Source organism: Pogoniulus pusillus, chromosome 8 (assembly GCF_015220805.1).
Source record: "Pogoniulus pusillus isolate bPogPus1 chromosome 8, bPogPus1.pri, whole genome shotgun sequence".
NCBI lineage: Eukaryota > Metazoa > Chordata > Aves > Piciformes > Lybiidae > Pogoniulus > Pogoniulus pusillus.
Genome location: NC_087271.1, coordinates 26,404,514 through 26,419,844, shown reverse-complemented (window position 1 = coordinate 26,419,844; position 15,331 = coordinate 26,404,514). Strand labels below are relative to the sequence as shown.

The 15,331-nt window shown below is 41.7% G+C and overlaps 1 protein-coding gene across 18 annotated transcripts in view; it reads left to right on the top strand.

Annotated features, from left to right (window-relative positions):
• PTPRF (protein tyrosine phosphatase receptor type F) overlaps positions 1 to 15,331 on the top strand; it is a 401,799-nt gene that overhangs the window by 90,878 nt on the left and 295,590 nt on the right. For all 18 annotated transcript variants that reach the window (XM_064147770.1, XM_064147753.1, XM_064147762.1 and 15 more), the window contains exon 2: positions 6,961 to 7,041. The gene's annotated coding sequence lies outside the window, so the exon portion shown is untranslated. The remainder of the gene's footprint in view (positions 1 to 6,960; positions 7,042 to 15,331) is intronic.

Genomic DNA, 15,331 nt, shown 5'->3' with positions numbered 1-15,331 from the left:
TATTGTATGTTTTCTAACTTCCTTAATGTGCAGGGATGATGTGTTAGATGGCTTGGAAACTCCAAGCCTGTTAGTTGGCATTCTTGCTGCTAGTGGGCAGGAGCACAGTTTCTTCTTGGCTACATTCACAAGATTTTTTTGAGTGCAGCCCTTTTGAGCACTTCTAAAGCATGTGGGATTCCACTATACAATCCTGGTTTATTTCTCCACAGTCTAACTAGCCCTTCATTTGAATCAAGCATTTTGTTGTCTTTCGTCTTTGTGGACATTAAAGTCTAAAGTGATTCCTGAGCTGAGAGCTCCCTTGTGACCCAGAATTCAGTTTTTCCATGGAGATAAACTGGCACTTGAAATCATAAAAGGACGATTTAAAGAAAAGTCAGTTCTGCCCAGCTCTGTTTTACACTTTGGAGAAGCCATGATACTCTTTAGATATCTGCAGAGCTCTTGAATAAATCAGTGTACAATTCAGAAAACAAACTTTCTTTGTAGTTCAGTATCAAAGCCAAAGAGGTCTCAACACTAACTCCATCTTCATAGCTAAGACCAGTGTAACACACACATGTGCAAATCAAATGTTTCTTCATCTTCTTAAATGAGTTTTCTTACTGATTGGCAGGCTATCAGCTTGGTTTTTTCTTACATGATATACAATTTCTGTAAGCTGGATGTTCACCAAAGGTAAGATTAGACACTGAGCAAATAATTGTTTCCTGTCACACCCTGTTAGTAAGTGGGAAGAAAGGTTTTTTCCTTATTTGTATTTGTGCAGAACTAAATGTAAATTAAGTGAAGCTTAACTTCAGTGTCAGCAACTCATGTCCTTAAGAAATTTGGCACCATGTTTGCCGGTCACTGAGGAGATTACTTGAGGCATTTGTACATGCCTCTTGCACTCCCACTTGTGAGTGTTGTAATCATAGCAACTTGAATATGAGGCTGACCAAGTTCTCAGAAAATCTTGGTAGTCCTGCTTTATCACTGTCAACAGGGACTGCCACACAGGTATTTTTCTGTTAAGAATTTCAAGTCATGGCTGAAACTCTCCCGTTCCATATTTAACAAGGATAAAGTTAAATTGTCTTGTAGTTGCATTTTTTCAGCACAAACTGCTCTGATTTTCACCTTATATCTGTTAGTTATTACTTGTTCTACTCTGTAGCTGTTCTGTAGACCTGATGGGATGATGTGTAAGATCTTAAAAAAGCTCCTAAGTATTCAGATTAGACTGTCGGTGAAATTATGCTGTGTAAGAAAAAGCTACTGATGAGAAAGGTATATTGAATAGTTTGTCTCCTCTAGAAAGTGTATGAGCTGATGTCTTTGCCTTGGTGTCAAACTTGTCAGCTGTGGCATAATAACCTTCATGCTGTATCTGCGTTGAAAAGGCACCACCTTCCTGAGATGATGGAAATGCCAAATGCTGTGTTTTGGAGCTTGAATCTTTCAGCTGACAGCTGTGAGGAGGATGTTTTAGGTTCATCACTTCAGTATGGCTAGCTGTGAGCTTGGGTCATTCCTGTATTCATTTGTGTTGAATTCACCAAGACAAGGTCATCTCCTCCCTAGTTGTCTCTGCTTGGCAGTGAGCAGAATGGGTGTGTTTCAGAGGTCTTGAGGGACAGGGTTTGCGTAGAGACAAGACAGTACCTGGTCATCCATCTGTGTCACTTCAGCCTTGAGTGTGCTGTAAACTTGTACATTTTATCAGCGCACTGCCCAATTTAGTTAGTGCTCTGCCCAACTTCCTCATGCTGTGGGTGATGCATGTAATTAGGAGAAGAGAACACATTCACTCTTGCTAGTAGGGAAGAGGAATCTTGTGTTGGCTTTCTGCTTGTACCTCTTCAGAGAGATCCTTTGAGGAAGTGACCTACAGAAATCTGAAGAAAATTGCTAAGGTGTCTAACAGCTTTCCTACCAGCAGATTGAGATTTAGTTGTGCTGTAGGATGTGACAGTCAATTCCTGCTTTGTCTGAAGTGTGAGTGAACCCTGGAAATGTGAGTGATTGCATTAGAAGCTTTCCCTCCCTCCAGTGGGGAGAGCCTTTGAGCTTGATCTCTCCTGTCATAGAGATCTTTGAATTTTGGATCATTAAAACCATTTTTCACTCCAAAGACCTACTAGAGCAGTTGACATCCTTCCCATCTGAGCTGTGCTGGACCAGGCTTCCTTCAGGGGCCATTAAAGCTGCTTGTTTCATCCTCGAGAGAGGTCAGCAGCAAAAGACATAAGTAATTATTCCCTGTCTCTCCTCCCAGTAGTAGATTAGGCTGTGGAAGTTGAAAGATTAAGTTTCTGAGCAGTGTGGAGAGGCTGGAAGCCTCCTCAGACAGGGAGCAGCAGAGGAGAGGACTGAGTAACAGGTGGTATTTAGAAACTAATTAATATTTGTGAATAACAATGAGCTATTGGTAAGAAAACAAATCAGTCTGCTTGTGAATATTTATGATGCTGACTTTCAACATTACTTGGATTGCGCAGTCCTTCTCCAGCTGCTGCATCTCAGTTCTCATCACAACATTTCACACTGGGACAAAAACCCTCTACCCTGCAGAGCTGTTCTGTGGGGCAGCAGCCAGCTGAGCAGCTCAGCTGAGTATATTTTTCTACAAGGGTTTTGTCACCAGTTTGGTATTAGCAGGCCACTAGATCCCAAACATTTAGAATATTCTTTGCTGCTGGAGTAAGCCTTGCAATTTAGCCTGAGATTTGATCCCATTAGGAGCCAAGCCGTGCACAGAGATAATGCTATGTTTGAAGAGAAAGCAGGTGTTAAAGGTGGTTCTCCCTCTTAATGTGTGCAAGCGTTTTACAGTAGATCAAACTTGCCTAATGTAATCTTCATAATGCTTTCATTTAAAATGCTCCCTGTGGTTTGTATTTGTGGAACTGAAAGAACAGAATCTACTTTGTAGCTTGGTGGGGCGGGGTGCTTGATTGAACATATGTTCACACTGTCATTTGGGAAAGATAATAGGTTTTTAACCTCTGTCAGTGTTAGACTGAGGTATTTATGGAGCTCTATTAAAGCTGCACCTAGGCAACTAACCTTGCAATACAGGTTTTTCACAATTTGCTGTTTTCTTGTGATAAGTTGTGGCTTTTTTTGACCTCTCACAGTGCCTCTTGCTGTGTCAGCCAGCATGGGAGCTTACCAAGAAGCAAGGAATTCCTTGCTGCTGTCAGTGCCGTGTGAAATACTTGTGACTACCAGTATTGTCTGTTCAATAAATACTGTCACGTAGACTGAAAAAGCAGCCCTGAATAATTTCAGAAAGTGCTCTTCTGAGCTTGACACAAATGAAAACTGGCAAAAAGTGTGGCCATAGTGCTTGTGCTTTTGGTTACAGAGGTGTCCTGGTGCAGCTGTAGGTGCTGACCTCTTATTCCAGGGTGTCACAGGGGGGATGTTTAGTGTTACTGCTCTTGCTGGCCTTGAGTTTAATTTGGGGCAGAGGAGAAGCCGTAGAAGCCGTGTGTAATTTAGAGTGCTAAAATCCTATTGATATAGTCTCTTTTTAGGCACTTTAGGCTTCCAACCTAAATTAACATGTTGGAGACTGCAGCACGCTTCGTGGAGGAGGTTATCTCCAGTGAACTGCCATTACCACTTTGGGCAATTTTTTTTGGGTTAATGTTTAACCCTCAATAGCAAATGCGTCATGTTTGCATGCCCTTTCCCTCTATAAGCAGAACAGCTGTTTTAGAAAGTTGGCTGTGACATCCAAAACTAAATAATTGTCAATTTTTGAATACACATATCAAAGAGATGCAAAGAAATTCAGAACATAAGCCAGTGCATGCAGGTCTTCTTGTGGTGGGGGCCTCACGGGGTCTTAAAGTGCCTATTAAACAGTGCTTTCTATGATTTGGGAGTATTTTCTATCCTCATCTTGAAGTTCTTTGCTCTCTGCCTTAATATTTCCAGTGTAGAGAAAAGATAATTTTTTCTTCTGTGATGCATTTCCCCTTCCTTTTCTAGCATCGGTGCCACTGAGAATAGTTGACTTGAGCTGCCCCTATTATGCAAATGCAAAATCTGCTCATGCTTTTGGGAGCTTGGAGTCTTTAGTGAAATATACACATATGTACCGTGGATGGCTGCAACTATGTGTGTTAGATAGGGATCCTATAGGAAATTCATAGGGTTTCCAGAGGGCAAATTCAGAAGAAATGTACAAAAATTGGCAGCAGAGACTCACATGTTTGAGGAAAGACATTAATTTAAATTGCTGGCGTACAGAAATTTCTATCATTTTTATGCATCTAATAAAGGATTGCCATTTAAGTAGCTTAAATATCCTTCTCTGTATACAGTGTGTCTTGGGATTGAACCACTTACTGCGTGATAGATTCCACTCAGTTGTGATCGCCATTCTTTCAACAAAGACTAGCTGATGAGAGTGAAAAGAGGCAGTACTGAAGTGACCATTGTCTTAGTTATGGGGGTAGGGAGAACGCAAACGTGTGTGTCTATCTTGGTCATGGGTATCAAAGCAGATGTGTGCATGCCTAAAAGAGGGCTTTTCTCAAATCCCAGGGCAGCAGGAGGTGCCAGGATGCTTCTCTAAAAATTCTGACCTGACAATGTGGAGACAGCTGAAAATGGGAGTTGGTGACCTGACACTTAGGGAGAGATGCTAGACTAGAAAACTGGGATGCTGTATGAGAGGAGAAACAAACTTCATGATGTTTTAACAAGGGAGCTTGCAGGGGCAGATGAGGGACAGCATGGTCAAAGTTATGGTAACCCCCTTGAGGAGCGTTGTGCATAGATGTGGGCAGGGTAAGATCTCCAGGTTTAAAACAGGAATACGCTCTGACTGAAACGAATGCTGCTGGTGTTTACCAGAAGTAAATATAGTAGAGTAAGCACTGCTATGGAGTCGTTGAAGTCAATGCTGCATAACATCAAATTGCATAATGTATTTGTTTGTGAAGGTTATTAGAGCACGGTTTTAAATGGATCTGAGTCCTTGGAAAGGTGAATTCCTGGGCTGAGTTTTCCAGTATGTCCCAGTCTAACCTGGCTGCAGACTGCCCGCAGAAGGGGTGATCTGGCTGTTCCCCTGCTACCAGCTCCCGAGCTGGTTCCACACAGGAGGAAACTGCACTTTCTCTCCAGAAATAATAATTTAAAAAACTCAAATCGAAAATAACCACCTGAGGAGATGTTTTGTTGTTTCAGTCAGCTCAGGTTGTGAGGGGATGAGGGAGGCGGTTGGTGGAGGTGTCTCTAAGTGCGAGGGGCAGTGGGTGGGCAGGCTGTCTCAGCCCCGTATCCCAGCTCGGAGCTGGAGCAAACAGGCAATATTCTTCCCCTCTCTCACCGAGGGTGCGGTCAGTGCATGACACAGCTGCCATCGGAGACCTGAATTTCAGGGCACTGTCGCGCTCCCCGAAAGAGAGCTGAAACTGTTTACAGGATGAGTGCTTTGTAAATAATAAAAGCTAAATAACACATTCTGTGCATTTGCATAATTTTGAATCACTTATCCTTTTGAGGGCTGTAGTCATTTGGCTCACGTTAAAGAACACTTAAGAGTGTAATTGAGCTCAACTTCTAGGTTGCTGAGCTGAGTTGACAGTGAAAATAGAAAGTGTGCTTTTGTGGAGATGATGAGTGTTCCTACAATGTCGCCGACACCATGGAACATTGCCCCAAGGGCTCAAAGTGCTTTGGCTAAGACTGGAGGCACAGTCAGGGCTCTGAAGGGTCAGGATGTCTTTCAGAAAGTCTTGAGACTTGGAGCTGTAGAAGTGAGATGAGTTGCTATGGTGATTAGCTGTGCAGGGTCACGACCGTAGGAGGCATAGGGAGCAAGAAACCTGTGGTCTGAGCTGGATGTAATGGAGAGGGTTACCAGCTGGAAATGCTGGAGATACTCAGCTTTGCTTTGAGCTGTCTTGAAGTGGTAGTGAGCTGCAGGGGTGGCACTGGGCAGAAGATGGGAGGCTTCTGAGTTTAACAGAGATAATCTCAAGGATTGGGAGTCACCTGAGAACAAACTCCTAGAACTTGCTTGATCTGGGCAGTAAAATGAGCTCTGAGAGGCATCATAGAATAGTAGAATTGTCTGGGTCAGAACCCAGGTCATCCAGCCCAACCCTCTATGCAATAAACAGGAGCATCCTCAATCGGATCAGGTTGTTCAGAGCCCTGTTGAGCTTCACCTTGAATATCTCCAAGAATGGGTCCTCAGCTCCCTCCCTGGGCAACCTGTTCCAGTGTTCCACTACCCTCATGGTGCAAAACTTGTTCCTAACATCCAATCTACATCTATTCTTTTGTTTGAAGCCATTGCCCTTCATCCTGTGGCTGAAGGTATTTGTAAACAGTCTCCGTCCTTCTTGTAGGCCCCCCTCAGGTACTGGAAGGTCATTACTAGATCTCCCAGAGCCTTCTCTTCTCCAGGGTGAACAAGGAATGTAGTGTAGTTAATTTTTTATCTTTAGGGAAATACATTTGGGGTGTAGGGGAAAGCTGTTTAAGTTGCTGGGTCACTGTTGGTGTGAAAACAAATGCTTAAAATGTTCTATTGGAGGAACTCAGTTCTACTACTACAGTATTGTCTACTCAGTAGATGTTGGATATGGAAACTGAGGAAGAGCATTTTCAATATGTTGGGATCTGTTGCTGTGATTAGATTTTTGGTGGTGATACTTGTACTGAAGGGCCTGAGCTAGTGACCTGTAAAGGAAGCATCTTGACAGTGTGTACATGATGGTGGATTATTGTGACCGTGTCATGTCAAAGTAGGGAAGGGGAAACTGTCCCTTGCTATCATGGTTTTAAAAGCATCTGGATGGGAATGTGTGTCAAACTGAACTGCTTCTCAGGATGGAGAATTTGCAGTCTGAAGTGAAGTTTCAGCCTTTGCTTTACATTTTACTGAATGCCTCTGTTATGGTTAGAGAAGAGACTTATTTTTATGCTTGTTTTTCTTTTCCCTAGGTATTTTTATGGCCTCTGTTGCAGTGGTGTCTCAGTGTGTCCCAGACATTTATGGATTTATTCTGAGAACGCTCCTGTGAGGTAGGAAACATTACCTTCATTTTACAGACTGGTAACTAGGCCACAAGGAGATAAAGGTTGAAGGAGGAGTCTGTAGCATAGCTAACAATCATATGATGATTACCAGCAACTTCTTTCGCTACCTGTCTTTCGTCTTTTATTTTCTCCTTTTTTTTTTCCCTGGTTTGAGGTTTAAAAGAAACAATCCACAAAGGGCTGGGGGGAAGACCTGTGGAAAATATGATTAGGGTTACTGGTGTCCTTTTTTTAACATTGTTGCTTATGAGTTGAAATGCCTTTCTAAAAATATCAGCAGATCTGTTTATGTTAAATGATTAACGTGTTTAGACTTTCAACAGATAAGATGTCATGCTTTTTTGAGTCAGTAACTCCTTTATCCTACCTGTCTAGGCTTGTGCCTGCTGAAATTTTACCCTACTAAAGTTAATGCTGTCCCAACCACCTAAAGCAATGCCAAGAATTTCATCATCCATGCAAAAGATCTGGTTCATGTCAAGACAGGTGTAAAGTTTCTCAGCAACACTTATGTATAATTACTGTTTAACTTTATTTTTCAAAAGTCTTCCCAAGCTAGGTAAAATGTTCAGCTTTGAGCTCCCAGATTCTCCCAGAAATTGGATTTCAGTGCCTGATTAGTGATGCTGATCCCTTTTTAAAAGTATTGCAAAGTTCCTGACATGTGTTCACGCACTGAATTATGATTTGCATCATAAAATCAAATATCATGAAAAACAGCTTGAAAAAGATCTTTTTTTTTTCCCTTCAAGGAAGGAATTTTAATCCAGGCCTCCCTTGAGCCCTTCTTTCCCTTCAAGGTGGTATCTAAAGTGTAACTTTTATTATAACCTAAAGAATTTTCTTAGGACTGCAGCAACATTACAAGTTATGAAGAAACCAGCAGGCTCTGACAATTCAATATTTTTATTGTATTTTAAAGTAAGCAATATTATTAAAACGGTAGCATTGCAAAGAAATATTTAATGGTCTTTCTAATTTTGCAATCTGTAAAACACATACATTGGATTACATCAATGCTCTTTCTTAATGTGTATTATGTGTCTGTGTGTACCAAGAATGGAACTGTAATGACTCATGAACTGTCTCAAAATGTGCTAAACAATACTAAAGAGCTGGCCACTGTCCTTAACGGTTAATTGGGCTATATTTTACTCAGCCCAGTATGCTTGGAGTGTGGAAGAGAAGTGAAAACTTATTAGTTAAGATGTTGATGCTTGAAATGGGCAAGATTTCTTTAAAACCAGAAACTGGTCTTGTCATTTAAGTGGAGCCTGAAGCACTTACAGTAGATAGGTCCTTGTGTATGCGTGTTTAAAAATAGTGCTGGTGTGGTCCTGGGAAGTAGAGACAAGCATCCCATCATCTGCAGCCTTTCAGAATAGATCCTGCCAGGCATGGATGACATTGGGTGGGGCACTGGGAAGTGTAGTAGAATGTGGTGCTCAAGTTTTGGGATGTGCCATGTGAGAAGTTATGGAAAGACTGCAATGCATGGAAGGGCTGGTTTCAGAACCCTCTTGTTTTCACAGAAAGAGCAGAGTGAGGAAGAATTTCTTGGCATGGCATATTGCCTGCTTGGTTTTCCTCAAAGGAGAGCACTGAGTTGGCAAGACTACTTTTGGATGCACACAGGAGTGTGAGTGGAAAGGCTTTAGGCTCTACTGAGCAGAGTTTGAAGTCTGCATTCACTTTTTGCCCCAGCTCAGGAGAGGGAGCATGGGGGAAGATTCTGAGTATTCAAGGTTCAGTCAGGTCAGATTCCCTGTTCCTTACTAGCTCCCCTACCCCTTGCAGGCTCACCTGATTGTGGATTCATCAGCATGGAGCTGGGCTGGCAGTGGGCAGCAGGGCTGAGTGCATCCCAGTAACAGGTTGACTCAATGAGATGCAACTACAGACAGTATCTGAATAATGGGAGACTCCCTGTCATCTTTATAAACACTGTTCTTAATCATCTACATTTAATTCTATATTGCATTTGGAAGCATTTTAGAGCAGTGCTAGGCTGAGATGACAGTCCCTCGGGAGGGTGCCGTATGGTGACAAAACTGAACCAAAAGCAGTGAGAGCATTACATGGGAGCTGAGCTTGCTTATGCAGCTCCTCAGCAAAGCAGTGGTCCTTGAGGGCTTCTTAGCTTTGTAGGACTTCTTTTCTGGTATATGCAGTTATGTATGCTTTCAGCTGACCCTGACCTGGAAACTCAGGTTTTGGGAAATAAAAGATGACAGACTCAGTCCATTCAAAACTGGTTGAAAGTTTGAGTGACATTCAATAACATCTTTTAAAGTAAATCAGGGATTTTTTTTGAACATAAATTGGGCAGAATCTCTCTACTTTATATGTAGAGGTGTTTTTTTGGAAAATAATTCTTTTAATGAAGTCCATTGGATCTGGAGAGGAGGGGGCAGGAGAACCTGGAAAAAGGTATGCTTTTGCTGTTCAGATGACTGGGAGAAGAAAGAAAAGGAAGCCCTCTCAACCATGTCAGGCTGAATCTAAAGCATCAAGAAGTGTTTTACAGGAGAACCCCTGAAGATAAACCGTAACCTGGATTAGCAGAATACAGATTAAGGCTTTGGGAGTTTGGAGACTGCAGTGCATCCTGCAGTGGTCTAAGACTGTTGTATCGTTGCTCTTTCAGGGATATACAGAAATACCTGAAGCTTCCATTTGAATGTTATGGTCCTGGAGCTAACAAATGTATTAAGGTGAAGACTGCTTGAAAAGGTTAAAACCCCAAAATAAGAAGTTTCCATTTGAATTGGCTATTTCTAGGGAAATACTATGTATCTGTGTGATTATGTTTTGGGGGATTTTTATGCATGCGACATGACCACTGAAAGTGGGACATTGGAGTTGCAGTTAAAACTGAGACTTCTTCACTTAGTCTTTGAAGTGTAAAACAGTTGTCACTGGGTCACGTTGTCCTCTTAGAATTCTTAGAATCTTTTTATTTTTTAATTCATTTGCCTTTTGTAAAACATGCCATGATACCCTTGCTTTAATTTAAGCATGTTTCCTGTAATACAGGTAATGTATTTCTGTAGAATGTTGGCATGAAGCTTATGTGACTCAAAGTGATCTGATTGTATATCGATGCCACTTTGGCTGGAGTATAATAATAATTAATGCAAAGCAGCAAGTAGTCCATTACTATTCACTGTACTATGGTGAACACTATTTTCTGGCTGTATTTAAATGACAGCCTGGAAAGGGCATTGGCTGAATTCATTGGCATAACTCAGCTTTCCTTAGGTGTGACTTTTTTTTTTTTCCCCTTCACTTAAGTGTCTTTACAGGTCCTTTTTATCTTACAAATGAGTGGAGTTCTTTAATATATTGGAGCCCAAAGGGCATGGCTGCTGGCCATTTACCAGGTTTCATATGGTGTGTGCTGTAGGATGTGATTGGGTAAGGAAGTGTTGGGTTTGAAGCTAGTAAAATTCCCTTTTGCTTTGAAGATGTGTGTTTTAGCTGTGTACAAGGATATGTGTTTTCAAAAAGTCTATTTATGGAAAAGAGCATCAGCAGAAGCTGGAGATATTACAAGATGTAAACATATTTGCAAAATGGAACCTGAGCTTTATAATCCTCTGGTCTCTTTAATTTCCTTTTCCCTTACATAATCATTATATTGGTAGGTGGCTTTTGTTTTGTCTCTTTACCTCTTTAATTAATTTAGCTATCTGAGGATTATGCAATAAAGGTAGCATCACCATAACTGGCAGCATAACTTTTTTTTGTCATCCCGTGGAGTCAGCACTTGCTGGTGCTCTGGTGCAGTAGGTTTGAATAGCTGCCACCCCATGTGTGTGTTTTCTGATCCTGAGTGCTGAATTCATTGACAAAAACCATGCTCTGTAAGTTAATGTGCATAAGGAGCTTTGGTGCTGAGATCTCCTTTGAGGATACATTTAACTAATTAACTTGGTTTCGTTCTACCTACTATCAGCATAGGCTTGGCTGAAACCAGCCCATATTGGTTAGACTTCTGGTTTGAAGTTGATCCCAATGGGATTGAGGATTGAAAACCGCACAGTTGTGACTCTGACGGAGTTCCCGGTGCCTGTGCCAGCTTCTGGGGCTGTGCCAGGCACGAGCACCGGCTGTGCCCTTCCTGGGGGCAGGGTGCCACACCAAGTGGATGTGCATCCTTTTGTGCTCTCTGGTGGATCTCTGAATTTCTAAAGAGGCCTGACATAATGAGGTTTGCCAAGGTGTGGTTGAGCAATTGCATGGTACCAAACTGAAACAGAGCCTGAATTTTTCCACTACTGGAATAAGGAACGGTAGCAGAGGCTGTGAATATTTCACTGATCTGGCTTTTCTCCCTGTTCATATCTTCTTCCTATTCCTTGTTAAGTCACAGATGATTTCCTAGGACTCGGCTAGTTAGGATCTGTTTTTCAGGGGAAGCAGGAAACAAGACAGGGATTACTGGTGGCTGCTTTTGTTGTAAGAACAGGCACAAGCATACATGGATTGGAAATACTGGGGGTGAGGTTTTTGGCCTAACAGTGCTGGAAATCAACCTTTGCTATTAGGTCCAGTAAAGAAGGCTTCACTGAAAGCTGATTATAGTATTTTGTGGGAGAAGGGTTTTCATTGTATCATGCTGGAAGAAAATGCTTGCAGATCCATATTCAAGAGTGGGCTGCTGTATTTTGTGTAACTGGAAGAATGTATGGATTTGCCATGTTTTCCTAGCAAAAGAATATTATTCCTCCCTTCCTTTCCCGTCGTCCCCATCCCCCCCCCACCCCACACACACTTTTGAGTAGTACTAGAGTTTAGTCTTGCAAAATGGTTTTCTAGGGAGAAACATCATGTAAAATGGATTCTGGACTTAAACCCTGATGGGGGGAGGACACCACCGCCCAGCAGTTTTTTCAGTGTTCATCATTGTCTGAAAATTGGACCTTTTAAAGTATTTCAGGTTGGGTACACTAGAAATTGAGGCATTCAAATCACTAACTGCTTTTGAGAATGACAGCCAGAATCTCCATTAATGTTGCATCTTCTGCCTAGGGGATCACAGAGCAGAGACTGATGTGTCTTTGAGGCTGGAAGAGGAGCAGTTTAAGAAGTTACTGTGTTTCAGCTGAGATGTGGTAGCAGTGTACCATCGTGTCTAGTTCATTTTGCTGGAAAACAAAACAGAAATCACAGAGGATGATCTAAGGCTGTCTGTTTTGCTTTGCACAGAAGCATACTAACCATGCTCCTGTAATAAGTTGCCATGTCTCTACTATGAGGATGGTAATTTCCAGCTGATGAAAGGTAAATTGCAGCCAGAACAGGTGGGTGCATTAAAATTGTAGCATGCTTAAAGATTCTTGTGTTCACAGAGGAATGAGACTTGCTGTGCTGGTTTGGACCAGTGGCCATTCTAATTTAATACTCTACCTTTGGCAGTGATCAGTGCTAGATAACTGAGGCAGTGTACAGGAAATCATCTATTTTCATAGCAAATGTTTTATCTCCTGGAGAAGTGTTGGCTTTTTTAATGTATCAGACTGAAACAGGCTGCTTTAGTCAGCTTCTAAAATGCAGTTAATTTTATCTTTTAAATCCTTCTTTGCAGACAGGGAGTTTATTGGTATTTCTTAATGTTTTCCTTTCATACATCTCAGCCGAGGGTTGGTCACAGCCATGTACAGTCTTCAGTGTGACTTGATTAATGGTGTGAGGTTTTGTTTGGTTGGTTGGGTTTTTTGGGGTGGGTTGGGTTTTGATTTTTTTTGTGTGTGTGTGTGCTTTGTTTTAAAATGATCTACGTCTCAAAAAAGCCAGCCATGATAGATGAATAGTATGTTTTTGGGTTTTTTTTTTTTTTTGTTAACTTTATGTCTGAAAGATAAAATATTAAATGGGTTTCATGTAGTTACTGTATTGCTTGAGTGTGTCTTCACATTAATTAAAATTAATTTGAACAAGATGATAGGAGTAAAGTGCAGAGTAGGAAAAGGATAGATCAGAAAAAGCAGATAAGATAGGTGTATTCAAATAGAGCCTGATGAAATTTGCCCCAGGGTACATCAGCAACTAGCCAAGCAACCTTTGAACCATTTAAAATTGCCTTTTAGAAATTGTGAAGAGCAAGAGAGGTCCTGGAGGATTGAAAAGGGCAAATGCAGTACTTGCCTTTCAAGAAGAGACATCTGGACAATTACAGACTAGTTAGTCTAACTGAAATGGTCAGACAACTTGGAACAAAATTTTTAATCAGTTTCCAATAATCTGGAGGATAAGGAGCGTGGGGTGAGGGGGAGCACTATCTGCCATGGCTTGACTTAAGTAACTTTAGATATAACCTCTTCTGGCATTTCTGTGTAATAGGGAAATATATATTTAATTATATGGTAAACAAATTACTGTTCAAAGACCATGTTTGAAGAGTAGTTAGCTATAACTTGCTGTGAAAATCTGAGGAAGAAAGGGGATGGCATGAAGAATTATGTGAATACGCCCTTGTTTGTCTTGGGCTGAGCTTTATTTGCTGTTCTCTTTACTGATGTGGACAGGGGTATACTTACTGAATCTGCAAGTAAGCCCAAACGGAGAGGGGCTGAAGCATAGCTCAGAATTAAATGGTTACAGCAGCTTGAAAAAAAAATTGGAAATTTGCAGCGTAGAACTTAATGAGCTGAAATAAGAAAATACAAAATGGTGAGGACATGGCTGGGCTGCGCAGCTGTGGAAGACTCCTTTGGGACATACGCTGGGTCACCGTCTATGGGCAAGCTACAGAGGACAACCTCCATTGCAAGTGTATTAAGAGGCCTGTAATTAAAGGTAATGATTCTGCTGTGGTCAGTGCTGCTCAGATGCTGGACATGGAGCTGTGTCCAGCTGCAGGGATGGTAAATCACAGGAGTGTGGGGTTGACAGAGGGCATCCCCACACGTGTGTTAGATCAGCCTGTGGATGAAGATGCCAAACGATTGGTTGCTGTATTCACTGTGGGATGGACAAGAGGTCCTGTTCATGGCAAAGCTGTAACTTGGCTTCCACCAGCAATCACAAGTATGAGGAAGACATTAAGTCAATACAGATAACAAAGCTTGGGCTGAATCAGACAGAGGTCTGCATAGCTGGCTGGGGAGCAGATGTTTGAGCAAGGTCCAAAGCAGCAGTGATTCCTGAGCTTTGGGGGAGGGAGGGTCTGACTGTAGTCACCTACCCCAGGCAGGTTGCTGGTTTGACATCAGGATCTGACTCCTCTCAGATAAGCACGGGGAAGTGAAAAGAGTCCAAGTTCAGAGGATGCAGCAAAGAATGTTCCAAAAGTTCTGCTTGAGAGCGGGAGAGCACTGGAACAAGGTCTAAAGAGCTTGTGGCACTTCATCTTTGGATGCACTTGATATTCAGCTGGACAAGGCTCTGGACAACATGGTCTGACTTCAGAGTTAGCCTTTCTTAGAACAGAGGTTTGGACTAGGGACATGCAGAGGTCCCTTGCCACCTTTTTTGTTTTCTTTTCTTCTTTTTTCTGAGGTGCAATACATTACTTCTCTTTAGAGGATAACATTTTCAAATGATTGGTGTCTCAGATCAGTGGCAGTGTACTTTCAGGTAATATTAATCAATGGTTCAGAAGGACCAGGTATTAGTGAGGTTGCCTCCCTTTGAGTAGTGTCTCTTGACCTGAAAACATTTGTGTTCTCAATCAGGCTTCAAGAGGAAACATTGTAATCAAATGTTTCTTGGCTGCTTCAGCGTTTTCCTTCCTTAGAAGCGCCAGCGTGCTTTCTAGTATACAAATACTTAAATTTGTAGATTTTAAGAAACCTTTGCCTCAAAGACGTAGATTGGATTGGGTGCTTGAAGGAGATTGTTGCCTTGTGCTATAATAAACATGTACCTAATCAGAGAAGCTGATTATTTCCCATCACAATAAATAGAAAACATGTGATCAGTGACTTCAGCACCTATTTCTTCTCAATAGCTATGAGCTTGTAACAGTGGTGCACGATCTCTAACATACATTAATATTTAACCTGTATGTTGGCTGTGTTTAAAGATCAAGAATGACTTTTAGGTAATGAAACGTTAACTCTCTCTTAAGTGTCATCAGGTTTTATAAGGTGACTTCTAGAAGAGGATTGGTTGATGTTAGGAGTGATGGACAGTTCAGTGCAGTTGTTTTTCTGGGTTACAATATAGAGAAATCAATGCTAGGGTTTTGGTGAAGGTCTGATTTAATCACTTAAAAACATAGCCAGGCTGCTTGACATAAAGCATTCCCAAAGACTGATAGTCTGTCTTG